Source organism: Neolamprologus brichardi, chromosome 16 (assembly GCF_056152115.1).
Source record: "Neolamprologus brichardi isolate AB-2024 chromosome 16, ASM5615211v1, whole genome shotgun sequence".
In the NCBI taxonomy this organism is placed as follows: Eukaryota; Metazoa; Chordata; class Actinopteri; order Cichliformes; family Cichlidae; genus Neolamprologus; species Neolamprologus brichardi.
This window is the reverse complement of record NC_142119.1, coordinates 19,684,111-19,704,817: the sequence shown is the minus strand read 5'-3', so window position 1 is coordinate 19,704,817 and position 20,707 is coordinate 19,684,111.

Below are 20,707 nucleotides of genomic sequence, written 5' to 3'. Positions count from 1 at the left end.
TAACCAAATGAAATACCCGAATAGTTTTGTATGGTTGTGAATACTTAAAACAGGCGATGACTCGTTTTTCTTCTAGAAAAAGGAAAATTAAATTGAACATTCATCAATTACATCACCACTTTTCGATAAATTGCAAATATTCAGATGAATAAGAAGTCAGGAGAATCTCATAAAGATGCTATACAGACTCTATTTACTGATCTTGACGGTGCCAGTATATTCTTTTAAAAGGCGAACTGCCTTGTGCAGAAAAAAAAAACAGAATGATGAGTGCTCAGTACACAAAAAAATGAAACAATTGATACTTGCTTTCATTATAATTTACACAGACTGACAGTGTAGAACTTTAGGTTCCGGCTTTCTGTGCGCAAATTGAAGTGATTAGCTGATAGTGAAGAATTGTTTAGACGCTTTCTCTGCGTCCGTGTGTGTTTGGGAGTGTCACGCTCACAGTTATACAGCAGTATTTGAATATTTGCCCGATGTGTGGGCTGATGCAGAGTCAGAATGCAAAGAAGAAACCGTAATCATGCACAATTATCTGACAGGCTGCGGTTCCTCTTAAAGGTCATCGATGAAGTAAAAGGCTGCAAAGAGAGCGCCAAAATATTTGTGATATTTGTGGAGAGATTTATTTATTTATACAGTTTTTACTTTTGAATCAACGAACAGCTACACGGGTTCTTCTGAACAAACGCACGTGTTGCTCGAGACAGTTTGTGTGGGTTTGTGATCTCTTTTCTTTCCTTTTTAACACTCGATCGCGGACCCACTGAAAATAAAGCTTAGAAAGGTGCGCGTAAAAGGCGCGTTTGATGCGTTGTGATCAACTCCAAGCCGATCAAAACCCGTTAGGACTCACAACTCCCTCATCGGTGCCTGGCAAAGAGAGGTGTAACATACCCGCTTTTAAGATTTAAATTCTGGATTTTAAAAATAGAAACAAAGAGAGCATAAACGCTACTTAACTTACTGAAAACCGGAAAATGGTTATAAAGAAGTGGAAAATCAACAAAACTAAACCCACTGCGTCCAAGTTTTCCCCCGTTTTGCACTTTGTAACACTTGTTTTCAAAATGTCCCCGTTTTCACTTTGCAATCTATTATTTATCTGAAGCATTTTTTAACAGGAAAACATGACCAAGCGCATTAGAGGAGCGCGCTCAATTGCGCAAGAGCAGGGCAGTTAAAGCACACCTTTTGTTTGACTCAGTTTAGATATTTAGAATATGAGCTGCAACAGAAAGGTCATATTGTGTGGGAGGAATCTATATGACTCAAAACGAAAAAACACACGAGCCCTTTTTCTGTGTTTGGGTGTTTGTTTGTGTGGTGTGCGTCTGGGAGCGAGATCAGCGTTTTAGCGCTTCTGCAGCTTTTCACACTGTGAAGACGTCTTTAGATAGTTGCTTCTGTAGCCAGTGGACATTTCAAAGCTCTCTTAAACACTCTGTTTACACATGTAAACAAACCAGGAGATCAATATTAGCCCCAACTCAAATTTAAACATCAGTTTAGTCACAGTGCTGGTATGATGGCTTCAGAATAACTGCGGTTTTCTTAAAAAATATAAATAGACACCAAAGAACCTGTCAACACTTTAAATGCCCTCCACTCATTTCATATAAACTGAAAATGGACTGCCAGCATGCAAACACTACTGTCACTCTGTCAATGGTATCCTTGTCAGCTGGGGACACATCCAAGATCAATGATGTTCACTCAATTAACCTGATGGATAAAATGTCAGAGAGGTTATGGATGGGAGTGCATATAGCATCTCTCTCTCACTATGTTTATGTCCCAGGCTGTGTGTGTGTGTCTACGGCCCACAGTGGAGACAGAGGGTGAGGCCTGGCTCTTCTACAGCACCCTGTGTCCAGAGCAGAACTAGGTCAACAGAGACCGCTGGTTGGTGAGTTGGAACGATGCGGCTCTCACACACAGGAAAGAAAAGGAGGGAAAAAAGGAGAAAATCCTTGCCTTCCATTGAGGGATAATTAGAGAGTGTTTGACCTATTTGTCCCCTTAAATAAACCGTTGGCCATTTAGTCGAGAGCATGCCCTCCACTGGACCCCTCCAATTATGTTTTTTTTTTTTCAAATATTGGCAAATTGCTGAAGTTTGAAGGTTTCTCCATCTTTTTGTCTCCAATGAAACTTACATTCAGAGATGTCCCGTATGCAGTAACTGTCAGTTGGTTGGAATCTGAATATTTAAGCATCCCGCTCATTAATGACTTGACTGGATTTAGGTTTTTCTACAGCTGTATCCATAACAAAATGAGCATTATATGAAATAGATTGATGTAGTAAATAGAATAAACTCACAATGAAATGAAATCCAAGGATTCATTAAAACAAAGTGCTATGTAGTATAATAAACTGTGATGTGGACGCCATAAACTAAGATTTTAAAAGATTGTTCTGTAAAAATGTATCATTTTGCAGAAGTCTTGCATAATCAAGAGGCAAGTTACAGTGATTGCACTGTTTCCAGCTGCTTTAAGAGGAGTTTTTACAAACCCATCTTACAATAGTTACATGCACATCTGGCCCCGTAACCAACTCCGCCTCCTCCAACTGAAGTCAATGCACTTTAAAAGCCACCAATAAAATCTTAATATCAGAACTTATATGCAGTCCCTGAAGAATTGCTAAAACAAAAGGTCATGAAGCTGAGTTTATTTGTAGCTCAAGCTTTAACTGAAACAACTTCATCATAGCTGTGAGAAGGAAATTGAATTCAAGGACAGATGAAGTGTAATTCAATACTGTTACATACTGTGAGGGATTGAGCTAGCACAAGGAGCACGGCATAGTAGTTAAAACAAACTGGTTTTATTTGACCCAAAAATGCTGAGAGTCAAATCACAGTTCTGGGCCTTTAAAAGAGGACAAACTAACCTTATACGGGTGTTACAACGTGACACTAGCATAAGGTATCAGAGTAACATGACTAACTGCTCACCAACTCATCAACTGACCTGAACTGACCAAACAAACAAGTGACAAAGGGGAACTTAAATACTGGCTGGCCACACCTACAAACCACACACACAGACAACACACAGTAGCAGATCATCTAATTACAAACAAACAAAGCTTAGTTTCAATGTTACTTTAACGTAACAGCAATCGAATCCACAAAAACTTTTGGATTAAATGAGACAAACAAAACTTGGTATGACCCAGTCAGCACTTCCTGTATTTAGTAGTGCTGTTTAATTCAGAAGCGCAGCTGTGCGGGGCTCTCCCACACAGGTACACACTCCATCACAAGAGCAAGAACTTCATGCAAAAGAAGATGAATTTAAGAAAGGAAAGTTAAAAGTTAATGTATGAGCTACAGAAACAAATGCCAAATAAGCATGTGTGTGATATACAATATAAAGGAACATGTGTCATCATTTATGTGTACACATGTGTACCGAAAACAAAGACTTCAATATGCCGTGTATGTATTGGTGCATGGGATTACCCACTTTATAGCTGTGCGAGTGTGAGTGCAACTATCACGCGTACATTGCAAAATGTCCAGCATTTCCTTATTACATATGTGTTTTCTATTTCAAAGGGGGTTATGTAATAGAAAAACGCATAATGTGACACAAGCTGACAGGAAGTGGAACACATGTAGACCCTCAATGTGTCCCATATTCAGAGTACGGGGTTAGTGAGGGTTGGTGTTGAGTTCCACGTCCTATTCTCTTTTCAGTCCGTCAAAACATTCTGAATCAACAGATAACTTAGACCCCAGAGAAACATAAAAACAATGTGTTACTGCAGGATTGTATGCGAACTGCCCAATATTACACAGATGCATGCAAAAGTAACTTACCCCCTGAGCTGGCTCAAATTGCCCTAGACCGAATCGCGTTTCCTCTTTATTCTCACTCGGGAGCAGGACTCAGGCGCCATTTGCATTTTCACAGTAGTGTTTGTGTGCGCTAGATTGATAAAGGCACAGAGGGAAACTACACGGAAGTGACCAAACATATCAACTGTTGGAGGACTTCAGCTGTGCCTCATGAGCAAGGCCTATGACTAAGATCGGAAAAGAGTAGGAGTGTGTCTTTGCCAATGTTGCCATACCAATACTGCGGAGAAAAGAAAGAAGGTAGGAAAGAGTGGATGGCGATTGGACCGGGTAAGGGCACGCCGAACAGGATCAAAAATAGGCTGTGTGTGTGGAGTGGGATGGCAGTGGAAAACATGCCTATTGAAGTAAACATTTACGTTTTCATAAAGTCATTGACACCCAAAAGTAGAATTATATTTAAGCATGTTGTGGTATCTTTATTGATACATGGCTGTGAGTAATAACCTTGCCAAGAATAGATGCTCTTCATGGGGAAAAGAGAATTTTACAATTTCATCTTTGCCAGTTATTTTGTTTGATAATCCCTGACCAAATTTTCTCTGCCATTGTGTGGACTCACACCCTCACATCACGATGAGCCCTCCCTCCTATCTCTCATCCCTGCTCTTCTCTGTTCCACACTACGTGCCTCTCTATTTATACTGTTGAGTCAGTTTCCCTCTGACAGGACTGAGTGATAAGGAAGACTGAATCATCATGTCTTAGAAACTCAAGCTTTCATCTTTTGATACTCCCTAAAAAGTAAACACAGCATGGTTCATTAAAACCACCAAAAGAACTGACCAGAAACAAAGTTCTGATAATGACAACTTTGCTAACAAACAGCAAGTCATAGATTAGAAAAGCATCAGTGTGTGCCCAGTGGAACATCCCTAGCATCGGTGGTGGCTCCAGAGATGGAGAGTTGTATCACTCCAGCAGGATGTTGGTCCATAGGTGTCTGGTTTCAGATGGCGGACATGCTGGGAGCACAGTGTGGAGCACAGCACAGCCAAGTGGACGACAATGGGAACACGCAGAGACACAGGTGTCCCTACCAAGAAACACAATGTGTGAAAAGACTGTGTTTATTTGTGAGCCTGAGTATGTGTGTACACATGTGAGCATACTGTCATGCGTGTAACACGTGTTGATTTACTGTAAATGCACTTCTGCAATGCACGGGCTTGTGTGCATGTGTTATGTATTTACGTGTGTGTTTGTGTTAGCGCTCTGGTATTGATTCACTTGCACTCAAGCTGCACTTTAGCGGCGCTCATGCATACTTCCCTCAGGACGATAACACCTGCAAATGGAAATGAAGCAAATATTCCTAAAAGAGAGACGCGTGGCTCTATGAAGACTGAACAATAACAAGAAGCAGTCTTGTTGCAGACAAAGAATGGAAATTCACCTCACTGTGATAATGTCTATTGCAGCGCCCATTCCTGTTTTTCTTTTTCTTTATTTACAAGTCTGTGTGTGTGTGCATGCGTGTGTGTTTCTTTCTAGCTCTCTCCCTTTAACTCACTGGAGGATGCTAACCCATCAGGTCCCTTGGCTCCCCTCCATGGGATGATGTCATTTTAGATGACATCACCATGCAGTGTATGTGTGTGTGTTTGTGCTATGTGTATGAGTGTGTGTGCAGCCCCCTTCAGTACAACCCCCCCCCCCCCCCCCCCACACACACACACACACACACACACCCCACCTCCCTGCAGCCCTCCCTTTGCTTCTTTTCTCAGAGGGAAGGTGCTGTTTGACACACACCCGCTATACCATCGTCCAAACTGCCGTGCTAGCACAAGTGCTCGCAGAAGGCAGAGCAAGGAGAATAAGAGAGACAGACTGCCAGGAAGCCAGAAACACACACACACACACACACACAAAAGAAGGAGGCGAGGTAGTCTTTAAAGTAGTAGTGGTGTGATCTGAGGGCAGAGAAAGTGGTGTGGAGAGAGGGGATGGGCTCCGAGGGGCAAGTCAGTTTAATTACACAATATTGGTCCTACTATAACACCACAAAGCCCATGCACAAACTGTCATTAGTATAAAAAAGACTCGTGGACTGGGGAATGCCACAGTCTGTGTGAATTGGTTTTTGGCTCTATTGTCTATTGTTAACATGGTTATATATAAGACTCAACAGTCTGGTCCAAAAAATTCCAGTAAACAAATGAGTTAAAAAGGAATAATTCAACGTTTTGGAAAATTTGAGCCTTTGCTTCCTGCTAAGAGTTAATCTGTAACCGAACATTAAATAATGGGTTGCAGCCAACAGCTTAGTGTAGTTCCCTTTCTTCCAGGATTGGAAGCAAGAGGAAACAGCTAATTTAGGTGTGAAAACGGGTAACAAAATCCACATTCCGAAACCTAGAATGCTAACAAAAGAACATACTTGATCTTCTTTATTTAGTATGATACATATAAAAAAAAACAACAAAATGCTAAAATGTGGTGTAATAGTAATAGCTTGAAACATTTCTGCACACCATGAGTTCTCATTTTTGACTTTGATTTTTGCTTGTATTTTACTGATGATAAACCTTTTGTCTTCTGTGTTAATCATATGTTTTGCTGACCCATCCATATACCCCAGCTTCCTTTTGAAGCTTAATATTAATGTACTATGTTGAAATATCCAGATTTACAGAAAACCCCCCAAAATCTTTGCAGCATGTTAAAAAACCCTTAATTTGGTCTCTTCAGCTAATTTACCCCTTCATGGCAGCAGTATGTTTTTTTTTTAAACTTGCCTTTTTATTTTGCATTCAGGCTTAAAATTTGTTAGAAGCGTGGCTGCTTTGGGTGTCAGCTGGATGCCTTGCTAACTGTCTGCTAGGCTTCACCTCAGCTATTTCAAACTGATCTCTTGTGTTTGTCGTCTTGGTGCCTTGTTGTGTAGTTAATTCTACTTACAGCCTGTCCAAGAAGTCTGTGCACCAGTTTTGCTCAGTGAAATCTGACTCTTTTGTCTTTAGTGTGTCTGTGGGATGCACCAGTAAAGCTGGGTGCTAACCAAGCATGATAGTGTTAGCGGATAACTTACCCATTAACACCGAGCTTCAAAATTTTCACAAAGCATTCATTAGCCAATAGATGATGTCACAGTGGATAAGTTCATCTTCTATATACAGTCTACAACTGCCTATCGCTGTGACAAGCCTGTTATTTGAAAATATAAACTATATTGGTTTCAGATTTGACTGATGATTAAAGTTTTCACAGAAAAACTACGTAGTATGTAACTACTACTGTTATCTTTAACACCCATAAATTATGAATGCATACATTACAAACAGCATATCAACATTGCAAGCTGTTTTACAATAAATGGTATTGCCATGCAGCAGTTGACCTTTCTAATTTAATTTTACAATTACAGGGTGACAAGAACGCTCTCAAATTTTTTCCTTGACTAATTTAGTACAAAGATCTTCTCACTCACATCTTTCATACGAGTCTCAGAGCAGCAGAGGCACTCCCACACTGAAACACGCCTGCTCTTTATTGAGCACAGTTGGCACTCTGAGCCAATGATGTCATCCTGGCGAATAGGGCAGCAATATGAGGATCAGCAAGTTTCTGAAATAAGACACAATGGGGATAGACATCATGTTTAGTAGTAGATATTCAAACTATCAGGACAGAAAGGTGAAGTTGCTGCTTTTTTTGTGTTTTCCTGTCTTCTATAAAGGACAATAAGGAACTTTGTAGACTTTCTGTCCACAATGGCTGGTCTCAAATTACATATTGCAAGTCTCAAAATATTGAGGCATGGTTAGAGGTTTTCATGTGGTGGTGCGGAAGAGTTTTGATAAGTGGTTTTACAGTCTGGCAGTGAAATCTGTTGTTTTCAGCTGGGGATTGTTACATAGCGTGGCACAGATTGTAACCATCAGTTTGAAGCAATAACAGTCTCATTTTTAGAGGTTTGTATATGTGCTGAGGTGCGGGATTTCATTATCAGCCCCATAACCTATAACTAGGTTGTGAGGTCCGGGGATTTGGTCATGGCGTTCACCCATCTGTCCTGTGAGAATAGGCCAAGGCCCCCGTCACCTCCACCTGCTCCAACCTTCAGAGGGGACCAAGGCTAAATTTAGTCCAACAAGGAAGCTCGTTTGTGGACGCGAGGCGGGAAAGAGATCCTCCAGATTGTTGGAAAACTAGGGCCTTCATTTTTGTGCCAAACATAGAGGGAAGGTATTTACTGCAAAAAATATTCCTCTTCAAGACCTGAAGTGTCAAAAGCAATATTTTTTTAATATTAATGTGACATGACTTTAATCACAGACTGTATAAAAAAAGATGTAACCACTTTGATGTCATGGCCTCACTCACATGAAGCCATGAATTTTGAGGATTTTTGCCAACTTGGTGTTTTGACCAGTTAAGGGGTGTCTCTGACTGAGAACCCACACATCCTAGCATCTTGTTAATCACAAAGCCCGGTTTTCTTTATTGGACCAGTATTTGCAACTTAAATGTTGTCCCGTATTAAATTTGCCTTGAAACAACTGAAACCATAAAATCATCAGAAAAAAATGTGGTCACAGAAATAAGAAATAGGCAGGTTTTCCTCAAAACTGCTGGCTATTAGAAATAATGTCAGATTAACCCTTTAAAGCCAGTCAGAGCTAGCATGCTCAGTTTTGTGTAACTATTTTTAAATCCTGGTAAAACTGCAACCACTAAGCTAGCGCAATAATGTTTTTGCATATGAAACCGGAGAAGTTGTACTTACATCTTATGCCATCAGCTTGTCCTAAGTTACAGTTTCCTTCCACATATAGCTTTGCAAAAAATTGCATAAAAAGCACTTGCAGCAACAAAAACATAATATTCCAGAAACACGCTTTGCTGATCTGATCAGCTGTTCGTAACACTTACTATGGTGGAATAGACGTCAGCGCAAACTATTGCATGTCTGCCATTACCTGCCCGAAACCGGAAGTGACGTCATTTCGCGGAAATGTAGTTGTTCTTTTTTTACCTTCAGGTCCTTATAAGCCTATACTGGTGTTTTTAAAAGTTATGTTTGACTTTATGACTTTCTGTGTCGTTTCTGGGATGCTTAGAACTCATATTGCACTGCTGGAAATAGTTTATTTTGATGCATATGCTGCTTTTTTGCAAATTTGCACTATAATATTTATTTTCGTTTTTCCTGCAGTATATAAAAATTGGTCTATTTCAAAAATAAAACTATGAAGACACTCGAAATAAATTTCCTGTGGTGGGAAACTATTTTGTGCAACTTGTTTGTATTTACAGTTTTGCGGGATAAGCCTCTTAAATTTCTCTAACTAGAAATATATGTTAAAAAAACAAAAACGATTTTCAATTTCTTTGTAGTTTATTGCACGTTTTTGCAATTTATGTAATTACTATGCACTTAATGCATACATATTATTAAAATTTGGGCTATAATGGTTGTATTGATGTGTAACAACTTGAAATGCTCCCAAAAATGGTACTACATCATGTAAAAATATAATATAAGCTCTGGCGGAGTTGATTCTATGGTAGGTCTTAAAGGGTTAAAGCATGTCTGCACTGGCTTCACTTTTTCTTTTTTTAATAGAAAACGTGACTAAAGCCTAACTTGGTTGTCACTTCTGTGACCCTTAATACAGATTATAAAAACTCGGATTAGATATCTTATTTTTTAGCATTGCCATGGTAAATAACTGCTCTATACATGGACAGCCAAATTCAGCAGTAAGTCAGTAAGGACCTTACAATAATATACAGAGAAAACCCCAAAATTCAGACGACCCCCTATGAGCATTCACTTTGGCGACAGTGGGATGGAAAAACTCCCTTTTAACAGGAAGAAACCTCCAGCCGAACCATGCTCAGGGAGGGCCAGCCTGGTTGGGGACAAGGAGACAACTGGGCACAAAAGGCATTTTGAAAGAGAGCCAGTGATAAATAAGAACTCATAATTAAATAATCAGAGATGCTAGCATTACTGTGGTCTAATTATCAGAGCAACTTTAAAATATTTAATAATAAAATCTTGTGTGTTTTTAATTTTTATTTATTTATTGTTTATCTACTTTTTATTACTGATTTTACACGCTTCTACAGTCTCTGTGGCAACAAACAATGAAGCATGTGAAGTCTGCAAAAATTGGTAGCGCATAATGCCCTATAAATGCAGTGCCAACAAGCAATGCTGTTTTGTGTTTCTGTCATTTATATTATATGAAAGCTCATTAATGTGAAAAAGAGCGGACCATGGCAGCATCATTGAAACCTTTACTTCCTGTCTTGAAAAACAAGCAAACCATGTGCTGACCTGTTTTGGTAAATACTGACACTTCTGCCCCCCACACCCATTTTTGTTGCACATTTTACGAAGGGAATTCATTTATTGGTGAGAAAGGATTGTGAGAAGAAGACTAAACAGGGTGGACATTTTTTTCAGTGTTGAGGAGGCTGGGCACGGAGTCCACCCAGAGTGAGATGCGTGTCCGAGCCAAAAGCTCACACTCTCTCTGTTTCGCTGCACTTCTCAAAATAAAGAGTTGTAGTGTGAACACGTGCACAGGCACGCACACGTCCATGCAGACACACATGCACATGCTCATGTGCACTCCTGCCTTGAATGCACCTGTTGTCCTATATGGCTCATGCAGCCCTCCCTTGAACAGGAGGTGGAGCACTGAGAATTTCCACCTGTGCGTGGGAGGTTGAGTACGATTGCTTCTGACTATGTGTGTGTGTGCATTAAAATAAGTGACAGATAAAGAGGGAGACAATAAAAGAGGTTGGATGACAGGATAACTTGAGTCAATTTTCCCCTTTTAAACACACCCTCTTTAACACAGTCCTCAGCCACTCTTTGTCCACCCTTCAAAACCCCCACCCACCAGCCTTCACCCTCTGGGCCTTAATGTCACCCTATCATTGACATGTTTTGGGTCATTTCATCTGATGGGATCTCCTGGGAGAAATTAGCATGTGCAAAAGAAAAGTCCACAGTTTTAAAAGCTCAGTGTTTCCAATTTGCTGCCACATGCTTCAAATTAGCCACGTATTTACTAAGGTCAGGCACTGGGCGCAGAGCCCATTGGGGAGCATGTGTGGAGGTTTGAGAGGGAAAAAGAGAGAAAGTGGGAGCCAGAACCAAGTTAGTTTGACTGACATGCCCCACCGTGATCTTATTTACTTATTTAGCTCAGTTTACACAAACAAATGCACAGAAGCATAACTGTATCAACAAATTGTTCTCTTGTGAGTGCAGAAGTCATTGTATTATTCAGATCCCACAGCCACATCCACGCATCCTGCTAAGTGAAGACACCAGGCTCTGATGAAAGCATCTTCCTGAATGCACATGGCTTGTGCTCTTGACACTGAAAGGAAACATCTTGCTTTTCCGGTTAATTACAACAAGTATTTTTTGTACTTACCAAGAAAAAGAGATATAGATAAGCCACAAAAGATTAACACAATGGCCTGCAATTGTATTTAGAGTTATTTTAATTTTAGTTATTTGGGTTTTAAAGTTTTTTGTTTGTTGTTGTGTTGTTTTTTTTGTGTGTGTGTGGCACAAATGAATATGAGATTCTGCGGCATGGCTTTTGTCAGAAATCTGAAGGCTTGCAAGCTTATTATTAAGCATTTTTAGTCCTGGAGACTTGTTTTATTAGTTCTGCGGCCAAATGACATCCTTATCGCATCTGTTGTGTGTTTGTCTTGTTTGTATCACGACTCAGTCTTGGGTGAGGCTCCTCAAATGGTTTTATGTGTGCACATGCCAGTTTGTGTGTGTGTGTGTGTGTGTGTGTGTGTGTGTGTGTGTGTGTGTGTGTGTGTGTGTGTGTGTGTGTGTGTATGTGTGTGTGTGTGAGCAAAAGCATGTGAACAAGCACACGCCTCATTGTGTGCGTGTGTATACGTGAATGTGTGTGTGTGCTGCATGTGTGTAGCCAAGCCTAAAAGCATTTAAGCAGGAATGGGAGAGGGTCTGGAATCCTGGGATGACATCATTATCCATGATGTCATTTCTGCAGGGTGACTTTGGCACATGTGATTGCCTGGGTGAGGTCACACTTTCTCGTCTAACTCTCTGTAATTGACAATGAAACAGCGGGTCACTTCTGCAGATTGAGCCATGTCAATTAGGTAGTCAGAACTTAAAGTTTTAAAAGGTGCTATCAAGCTTTTTATTTCATTTGCCATTACAGACATTTCTGTCATTTTCCTTTAATTGACCAGCACATGAAAAAATTCTGGATCGAGATCTGGATTTAATATTTACTCGGTTTTGATTTCGATATAAATGTTGTGTTAATATGAGAATTTATGATGTGTGTCTTTGTGCTTTGTGCAGCCTGCTGCTTGTGCGCAGTTACTGTATGACAGTGGGGGGTTTCTCCACATGTGCTTTCTGACACCAGCCAATTATTACTATGGGTTTATTAGAATGGTAACAATCTTTGAACTGAAAGAATTTGTAATCTACGTACTGTATGTGCAGTAAAAGAAGAAGAAGAAGAAGAAGAAGAAGAAGAAGAAGAAGAAGAAGAAGAAGAGAAACTAAAAGGGGAAAATGTGCAGATAGCCAGTTAGGCCTTTGTCTGTATGCAATGGTCTAATTTTTTGGTCCAGTGTTCATTTTAACTTCTTTAACTTGTGCATTTCTACAGACTAAAAAAACAAAACAAACATGTATACTTTTTTTTTGATTGACACAATGTTTTCCACTGTAAAGTTGTTTGAAACAAAAGAGTTAGATCAGTTTTATTCACATCACCCCGGTTCTTCTGACCATTAATCTTTTTGGCATATCGCCTTCTGCAACGTCTTTAAGAGGAGAAAGATATAGGAATGAACCCTCTAGCAGGATAGACGTACATGCATTAGATGTTGCATGTACTGAATATAGAGAGAGACACATTTCACGCATGAAACAGGAAGTTTCCCCACAGATCGAGTGCAACCATATATGGTGAACAAAATGCTGACCGTGCTTATAGCCAAACCCTTCACATCTACATTTAATTCATATACCTCATTCTCAAATTGAGAATGCAAAGATTTCAGAACTAGGAGATCCTTTGATTTTACCAACTAACTACCAGAAGTCAGAAAAGCAAATACACTAATGCTTAACCATTAACTTTACGAGACTATTGTGGCAGTGTGTAAGAGGCTGCGGTGATTGTTCAGGCCATAAAGCTTAAATTTGGAAACGGACTCAGCCGTTGCTCATTCAAACTGACTTAGTTCACAGCGATACTCATCTGGTGAATAGTTTTGTGTTCTCTTAAACAAAATGTGTCAACGGAAGATGAATCAGAGTCGTCTAAACCTCGAAGACATAGAAACTCACACACAGGGCTTCCCGGTGTGTCTTTCTCTTGTATGTGTTGTTCTTCTAGGTCATTTGCATCCCCCTTTTCTTCAACACATCAATTTATCATAGCATGAACTCCTCACACACACAGAAACACACAGACGCACACACACACAGACGCACACACACACAGACGCACACACGCACACACACACACACACATACACACACACACGGATAGCTCGAGGCAGACCATCCATTCTCATTAGTGCCCTGTTGCAGTCGGCTGACGGTAAACTGAGCGTGTGCCAAAGTCATAAACCTACACCTACACCCTCCCGCCATTACCTCATAATTATGATATCACACAAGTGTCTCAGAGTGATGACATCACGCCACCACATTCACGGTCTTGCCTTTTTCGATTACATTACATTTGGCTAGTTCATGCCCAGACCCCTACTCCTGAAAAGCCAAGGACAAAATGCAGACTATGCGACTGAGTCCAGTCTGGTGAATAATGACCATTTTTACTATTGAGGTGAAAGCATCTGTGCATCATTGTTGTCCTGTGACAGAAGCTTAATGGTGGGATTAAATTTTCTTGTTCACGCTTTAAGATAACGATGTTGGGTAATAAAGCAGTCATTACCTATAGTGTGGAAATTTGCCAGAATTTGTGCGTCACATGAGTAATGTTTTGGTCTTTCTGGTCATAAACGATGACACACACAAACTGTCTGTCCATGCCTGTCCCAATATAAATATTTGCTGAAGCAGACAATTTCATGCATTACTTAAAACTGATGTCAATGTGTTTATTGATGGTATGGGTTTCAAAAATCTTGCTTCGCTTCAATGTAAAGTCCTTTAGAGAACATGAAATCATGACGACTTGTTTTAGTTTTGTGGAAAATGGCAGTTCTGACATAAAAGCATAGATCCATCATGAGAACAATTTCACTAAAAGACTGGCTAGTTATTTTATGAAGCAGCAGGGTCAATCTGTCTTCTGAGGTAAGTTAAAGGGTCGGGCTTTCAGCCATCAAGTACCTGTCACTGCTGCAAAGTCTCTCTGCCTGCTACAAGACCTTCACGTGCCCTGTTTGAGTAAAGTAAAGTAAAGTAAAGTCACCCTAAATATGTTCACGCCTCACACACATATACTGATTTCACATAGTTAAAGACACATTAAAAAAACCCATGGCTGCATTCTGTAATGCATTCGTTGAGTATGCACACAGACACATAGTGTACTACACGGCTCTGACATCTTTCACTTTGCAGATTTATATGGAATGAACACAATGACTTTGCTCTCAAATTATCCCAGTATGCCTGTGAAAAATCCAGATAATCTTTTAATGGCCTGAGTTTTCAACTGCCTCACTGGGCAGTTCATAAATCTGGGAGTGGAGAAAGCGCCCCTCGGCAGCTCCGGGTCCCCTTGCCCGGAGACTCTGAAACTGGATCCCTTCAAAGTATAATGGAATAAGAACTGCTAAGATGGAAGAATTACACTGCTGGTGGACCGGTCATCAGGGGAAATAGCATATGTTAAGTTTCTGAAGAGAGTCCAAAAAGTATTCACATGCCATTCTACCCCTGAGCAGTTCATCAGCCATGTAAAAAAAGAAAGACTAAGTGCCCCCCCCCCCCCTCCGCCCAACCCCTGTTGCTGTTTTAATAGTTCCATAAAATCCATAAAACCTGTTGAAACTGGATCATCCAACAGGACAATGATCCCATGGTTGGTGTTGTAACAATGCTGTAAGAAGAGTGGGCCCCAATTCCACCACAACAATGTGAGAGATTAATAAAGTCCTACAGAAAACCATTACTTCAATTTATTTCTGCTAAAGCTGACTCTACAAACTACTCAGTCATGGGGTATACTTAGTATTTCACAGAACTGCACAGAGTACAGCCTCTGGGTTCAAGGGCTAGCTAAGATTTAAGCTCAGAATCATTACTCTTTGCAGTAAAAAAACGTAAACTAAACAGCACAGCAGTTTTTCTTTTCTTTTGGTTTATTTTGATTTCATTGAGAAAATTAAAAGCACTTTTTTTCAGACCTCATAAGAGCAATATGAAAGTACGAAAGCGAGACACACGCTGAAACAGTGAGTGACATTCTCTGGTGCTGCAGAAAATGAACTACGATTACAGTTTTCTTCTGGTTCTGGTGCACATGCGCCTGACATGACATAACCTTTGAGAGCAGAAGTGCAGGGCCCTGGAATTTTGGGGTCTCATAAATAAACAAATAAACACATTTCATTCGTAGAGTACTTATTCTAATTACAGCCCTGGACTTGTGCTGAGCAGTCTCTAATTTTTTCTCTGAGCACAGAGACTTGCGGAGCCGTCTGCGGCAGACCAGCAGTCGGCAGATGTAATTACCACATCATCTCTGGTCCCTTGTACGCTGAGAGAGAGAAAGAGCGAGAGGGAGATGAGGGAGGGATAGGGAGAAAGAGATTGATCTTGGTAAACAATAATTAGGGTTGGGGATGGTGTATTGTGGGACGTCTACTAGGCGGGACAGAGTAAAGAGGTAAAGAAATGGGAGCGAGTAGACAGGATCAGTCTCTGGGACAGACGGGAAAAGACAGATAGTTCAAATTATTATCAAACCCCGCAGATCAGTATTTCACGTATTTCTTTTCAGTATTAAATCATCCACTATCCAAATTATCAAGTAAATATTTCTTGATAAAAGTCACTTAATCTGGATAACCAGTTATCCAAAAACCCAATGTATACATTTACTGTGCTTTAAATGATCATGCCTATGTCCACATTTGCCAGCTTGCAGTTGTCTTCTTCCCTGCAATTTACTGGCTCAGTCCTACTTTTCTTGGCGTATCGTCATCACCCGCAATCAGCAAACTAGTGTGAAACCATTGGCAGGAATGTGTATCGTGCGATTCCTTGTCCTCGGTGAAGTGCAAGAGACACAAACAGAAAACACTCCTCAAACCGGGGCTTCACAGCGCTACATTCATTCACACATTTGATTCTCAAACATCAGCGCTACGCAAAAGTAAATAGAGTAATCACTTATCTAGTTCATTTTTCATGACGGCCTGATTTTATTGCACAATCTTTACTGCTCCCACCTCAATTCTTGAAACTAGCTTTTGTGATTCAATGTTTCCTGGAACTTTTTGGTTGAAGAGAGCTAGTGATTCAAAAAAATTCAACTTTGTGGGCTAATGATTCAAAGCTGTTTGGCTAACTTTTCTCAAATGCCTAGGGGCCAGAGACGTTAGTGGCCCTGGTTTACATTGTTTGAATGATTTGTGATGAAGCCTGATTCATCAGATTACAATCAAAGTGTAAATTTTGTTGAAATACTCACTCTGGATACTGTGATTGGCCTCAGAACTACCTTAATTCTTTATGGCATGGATTGAATAAGATGTTGGAAACATTCCTGAGATTTTAGTTCATATAGACATGATAGCATCCCACAGTTGGTGCAGATTTATCAGTGGCACATCCATGATGTGAATGTCCTGTTCCAGTACATCCCTAAGGTGCTCTTTGAACTGAATGTGGAGGCCATTTGAGTACAGGAAACTCATTGTCATGTTCAAGAAACCAGTTTGAGAATATTTGATCTTTGTGACATGGAGCCTCATCTTGCTGAAAACACCCATGAGATGACGGGCATGCTGTGGTCACAGAGGGATGAACAACGTCAGCAATAATATTCAGGTAGACCTTTGTGTTCAAATGATGCTCAGTTAGTACTGAGGCTCACAAAGTGTGCCAAGAAGATATCCATGCACCATTACAGCACCAGCAGCTTGGACTGTTGATACAAGGCTGGATGGACCCATGCTGTTATACTGTCTGTGCCAAATTAAGAAATTAAGCAGAGCCCGTGCAAATTACAGCCTCCGTTTCCTGATCTTAGCTGATAGGAGTGAAACTCAATATGGTTCTTCTGCTGGTCTAGCCCATCTACTTCAAGGTTTGATCATTTGACTTACTGTTGCCTCCCTATGAGCTTGAAGCAATTCTGACCTCTGGAATCAATAATACATTTTCTCAGAGAGAATTGCTGCTATTTTTTGCCTTTTCAAACCATTCTCCCTAAACCCTAGAGATAGTTGTGTTGGAAAATCCCAGTAGATCATCCATTTCGGAAAGACTAAGAAGAACCCATCTGGCACCAAAAGCCATTCTAACATCACTTCAATCACCTTTCTTCCTCATCTTGATGCTCAGTTTTAACTTCAACAGGTTGTCTTGGACATGTCTACATGCCTAAACGTCATTTGCTTATTAGATATTTAACAAGCAATCGAACAGGTATACCTGATGAAGTGGACAGTGAGTTTATTTAGCCAAACACATGCTCAAATATTTGATCCTCATGGATGCAATAAACACCACAATGAAAAATGGTAAATGGTAAATGGCCTGTATTTGTATAGTGCTTTTACTAGTCCCGCCTAGGGATCCCAAAGTGCTTTACACACCCAGTCATCCACCCATTCACACACACATTCACACACTGGTGGAGGCAAGCTACAGTAAAATAAGCTTTTTATAACAATTTATTGCACAAATTCCACAGCTGTAACATTATTCTGTAGAAAAAGTAAGTAAAAAGTAACCTCTTACAAGTTAGCATCCCCTCCTCTTTCACAGAAAAGATTTTTTCTGTTGGCGTTGTGCCCACCGCTCTCTGACATCTGCTCGATTTAGTATTTGGTCACTAGTCCATGTTAAATTCCTACAGTTGCAAGATGTTTGGGGATAGTGGTGTGAGGGTGGTGGTGGTGGTGGTGGTGGGGGAGGGGGGGGGGTGGATAAGCCCATTTTAAATCATTGCCATATCATTTCAAAAATAACTGCTACTATTATTATTATTATTATACTTGTTTTAATTTCTACGGTAATTTCTTTTCTTGCTAAGTCAGACTTCAGTCTCACTGGAGTCTGCCTATAACCAGTCTGAGCAAAATCATGTCACATCAAGTCTTACTACCTAATTTAGCTCTCCATTAACTTAAGAAATTACAGCGTAGGTGTAAAATATTGCAGCAACCAGAGAAGGAACGTGAGGCAAGATGCCCAGTCCCGGAGGCAGTAAAGCAACCCCAAACCATAACATTACCACCATGCACGAATAGCTGTCCCACACATGTCTACTGTTACTCTGGCCACATAGCTCTATCTTTGATTTGTCCATCCAGACCATGCTTTTCCAAAGGGCCTGGTCTATTACTGTTTCGGCACTCCTTCCATGCAGGTCAAATTGATGCAGGCTCTTGCCAACTGTAGACTCGTTTACTTTGACTTTACTCAGTTGCAGATCCCTTGGTGAAATGTTGGGCTTCTTGAAGACATCTTTTGAGCATCAAAAAAGGTACTCCTTGGCTGATTGTGCTGTTATCACTTAAAAAAAACCCTGCTCATTTGTTCTTGTCAGAATGTCAGACATTTTGATAAGAACTGGTCCACTTGTCACTCTCAATGGATGTTCCTGCACTTAATCTGAATTTCTGAAAATCTGAATTTCACAGATTTGATGGTGCAGTAGATGTAGGAGTGTGATTTATCCAGGTGCCTAATTTCTTTATTTAAATCATGAAAACAATCTTTGATTCATTCTAATTTAGTGCTTTCCCCCCCAGTTTTTCTCAGTTTCAGAGACAACCAAATGTTCAAAAGCTGCATGCCAAATGAATGACATGGGATGTGATTATTATTTGAGTGTCTTTCCAGATCACACAGCACTCAGCCGTCAATGTTCAAGCACTTTGTTCTCACACAGGGAGAAAGAAAAACCCACTTTCATCCAGAGGCCTCACACAGAGCAAATGATGCTGGGAATAAGGAGTCACATCTTGTGAAACAAGTAGGGGGAAGAGGAATAAGACTTTACGGGAAAGAACATCTCTCCGGAGAGTGGGCTGGCTAGCAACATTATGGGAGTGTGTGTGTGTTTGTGTGGGAGTAAAACCGAGACATGTCTACTACAAGTCAGGTTTTACTAAGATGTAGCAGAGAATAGCATTTCGGTGATTCTTACATTCCCGACATTCCTTCCGGTGAATTTCCAGGCAGCGTGAGGCTCACTGTTCCACAGCTCTGACATCACGAGGGGGTTCCACTGCCTTCCACATTCTTCCTCGCGCTCTCTCACAATCCCACCCATATTTGGAAGTGAGAGGAAGGGAATCCCAGATGATGACTCAAAGGCTTGTGCTGCAGAGGGAATTCTCCCCACATCTGTTTCCATGTGTGTGCATGGCATGTCTGTTAAGAATGTGTCAATGTGCACATTACATCTCTGAGCTGAAAATTGAGTGTTGATCAGCAGGATCGAGGGGTGGGGGATTCAAAGTGGTTACAGCTGCATGAAATAACGGCACAGCCTACGTACAGAAAAAGTGACACCCTAAGTGATGCTCCTTTGCTATTTATAACTTACCTCACTTGGCAGCCATGACAGACAAAAATGCACTGTAGTGAATATGTACATTCTTAAAATGGGCTCTTTTCTCCCTATAACTGCTTCAGACAGATCATGAAAAGAGTAAAAGAAAAAAGAAAAAAAGCTCTCTGTGATGTGCAGCACATGGCGACATGCTGAGATGAAAGCTGGAGGCTGAGTCGATGTAAGCTGTAACCAGCCGCCATGCATTGGACCACCAAATGAGGCCACGGTGATAGCTAGGACCACGGCCTGTTCAATGTGCTCAGCAGAGTGTGACCAACTATCTACAGCCTGCTAGCTCCAATAAACTCCTACCTCTACTGCAAAGTTTATTGGAATCATATTATTTTTAAAGACATGGCAAGCTGAAAGTGAATTACACAGAGGAGGAGGAAGTAGTGCTTGAGGTGGGGAGACATAAAGAACAGACACGGCTTTTGGTGTGTTGAAATTCTCTTTGTTGGATGCATGATTGATAAGGATTGTGGAGCTGCGTTTGGGAGAGGATAGTGGGGTCTCGTACTTTGGGTCTAAAGCCATATAGAGGCCTAAATTTAGACCCCGCTTTGTTCTCGTCTGCATGCTGGTGACAGAGGACTCGGCTCTCTGGGGTCGTCTATGGTCCAGAGTATCAGAAAGGCCGCTGTTGTTCTGCCTGGCTGTCAGAAACACAGACGTTCCCTCAAGCAGCCCAAAATGAAAGAAAGCTTTCATGGAATATTCTGTTTAGCTGCACAGACTGTTGTGTATGATACTCCCGAGGCCCATAAAACAAGTAATTCACAGACAATATCTCACCCACGCTCTCTTTGCCACAGACTACAGCAACATAAATCTCACTGATTTCAAGGAGGAGCTGAGACTGGGTTTTAGAGCATGTGTTGCTCAAATCTGGCCAAATGGGCCCGTGAGGCAACATTATTTTTAAATGGACCAAAAAAGGAAAACGACACAAAAGAGCAGAGAATGCCCAAAGAGGTGGCACGAAAATGCACAAGCAGGGAAAAACATAAACCCATAGGTTACCATGTGGAGACTCAAGTTTTCCCCTACATCATGCTGCTCCCAC